This window comes from Onychostoma macrolepis, chromosome 07 (assembly GCF_012432095.1).
Source record: "Onychostoma macrolepis isolate SWU-2019 chromosome 07, ASM1243209v1, whole genome shotgun sequence".
In the NCBI taxonomy this organism is placed as follows: Eukaryota; Metazoa; Chordata; class Actinopteri; order Cypriniformes; family Cyprinidae; genus Onychostoma; species Onychostoma macrolepis.
This window is the reverse complement of record NC_081161.1, coordinates 15,823,331-15,826,030: the sequence shown is the minus strand read 5'-3', so window position 1 is coordinate 15,826,030 and position 2,700 is coordinate 15,823,331.

The window sequence follows — 2,700 nt, the reverse complement described above, 5'->3', positions numbered from 1 at the left end:
GATGAAAAGATTTACTACAAATGCCATTTGACATGTAAAATAAAATTGCACATTCTTACTTGTTTTATAATGTCTTTTTTCTCTTTTGCATGGGGATCTCATCCATACATTGCCACCTTCTCTGTTCCACAAACAGCATGTAAGCAGTTTATATGTATATAATATACATTTAGAATTTACAAGATATAATAACGGCTCCAAGAAGTATTTGCGCTCTAAATTGTTTGAATGTTGTGACATTAGATAAAAAAAAATCTAACCAAATGGTGTTTATTTTAAAGAAAAACAGTACAAGCATTTCACAGAAATTTTAAATGTGTGTTTTTTAGATAATAAAACAATAGACAGATTGACAATATACAGAAGTGTTTGGATATAGTTCATAGGATGAAGTCCACCAGTGGTTACTCTGATATAGGACACCTGTGTGAACTTGAGGTGAACATACATCCACTACAAATCACCTTTGTAGCATTTGGTTTCAAGTAATTCAAAAAGTTTTGACAAAATATCTAGCATTATCTGTTTGTAGATGCTGCTTGAGTTGATATTCTGTTAAAATGGCATTCAAATTATGTATGACTAAATGTTTCAAATGTGTGGGGCCTTTGTATTTTGAATAAAACATTCATGTAATCATCTCAATGACATAATAGACTATAAACACTGTTTATAGTTTTTGAAAAATGACAGTGTCACAATGAAACACCACTACAACAAAGGTTGTTGTCTATTTTTTTAAAAATATATTAACACTTTTATTAAGCATGGATGCATTAAATTGTAATTCTTTCTCAAAATCAAACAAATGCAGCCTTGTTGAGCTTTTTCGCAGAGACTTTTTTTGCAGAAACATAAAAATGATTTAAAACCCCACACTTTTGAACAGTAGTGCATGCTTATCTTTTTACATATTTCTTATTTTCTTTCTTTTTTATAGCTGAGCAAAACTGGAGGAAAAGATGAAGATTAAAGAAATGCTTGAGAAGAAATGATGGATTGAAGTAGCGTCGGATGAATGTGTGGATGAAATGTGTACTTGTACTTGTACTTGTACTGTGCACTTGTTTTTTTTTTCATGAAAGCTGAACATGAATTCTCTCCGGCCATGATTTCAATTCACCTGGAGCTGCCACAGAGCCGATTTGACAGTGAGTGCAAGGAGCTCTGCCGTCACAAAGACACGTGTCTTCAGAGCCACACTAGCACGTGTTAAATTAGCTGAGCCACACATGAACATCATGAGGTGTGTGATAAGAAAACTAACACCGGTTTAAATGCTTGTATTTTTGGATCTGGTAGAGCAGTTGGGCGTGACTTAATAAACCTAACATCAGTGTGATGTTTCATCTAGTGAAATTTCCTTTTAAAAATTGTATCATGGATAGTTAAAAGGTGCAGTGCAGAGAATTGCTAACAGGGGTTACTGAAATAAAACAAGTATTATTTAGCTGGTCATGTGATCTCAACATGGCAACCCTCATTAGGCCTCCTGCTCAAATTAAAACAGCTAAATAAATACTAAGCATCTATTTAGGGGTTAAAAAGTGAGCTTTAAAGTTTTACATTTTGATGTTATATGTGAAAAATATTTTATGGGTGTGTGTTTTTAAAGAAATAAAGTGTTTTAAAGCACAGTCCTTTGTAGATAAAACAGTGCCACTCTTGTTTAATGTGAAAACATTGTGTGTAAGGACTTTAAGCGATATGTCATCAATTTACTTTAGTACTGTACTTTTAGTTCTGGAACTGAAGCGGTGCGAAAGGGGCTATAGTGTAATATGGATCTGGACCAGAAAGGTTCTTAAAATTTCAAGTTTTGATAGATGGTGTGCTCAAATTTTCATCTTGTGTTTAAAGTTCCTGTCTTTATTACACGTTTAAGGCTAAACAAAAAAGAAAAGAAAAAAGTTTGTACCTAGAAGTGAGACATAAAATAACTATTATATATCTATAATATAGTGTAAAATATCTTAAGTTTGAAGCTTGAACACATATCAAGCATCGAACATGAACTACTTTTATAATAGAAAAAATTAAAATAAATCATAAGCCAGCGTTGTTAATAAAAATTCAACATCCTTAGCGAGTGTCAGACGTTTCACCTTTTTTTTTTTAACCCTATGAAAGTTGCAGCTTGAAACAGACGTTACTAATCGACAAGTACAGATTATTTTAAATACAGTATTATTAAATGATAAGTTCTGAAAAGAAAGATACAACAATTGTCTTCCCTTTCCCCCAAAAACAAATTCAAGGTCCATAATATTTTGAGTTGTATAGAAGGGTCATTATATTGTTAGGAATTTCTCCATGAAATTGAATGGGGTTTCAATCTTTTTTTGTTCACAATAGCATTAAGGATTCCTGCAGTGATTTCCCATTTCTAGCAAAAATAAGTTACATTTTGAAATACGCTTTGGAAATGTTTGTGAATACGGTATTTGTCACACAAAATCACAACATCTTGCTTCTGTGCGCTATTTTGCTGTGTGACTAGAAGGGTTAAGGCTAGATGGTAAGATTCGTCTGCTGGGCTTGCGCGCATAAGCTTAATTTTTTATCACGCTATACAACAAAAATGACAGTTTTTGCATTATTGTAAGGGGTAGTAGAGGTAGGACTAGAAGCTAATGTTTGTCTAGACTTTTTCCGGGTTTTCTCTCCCCGTTTCTTCTTCTTGTCCACATGTAGAAGCCT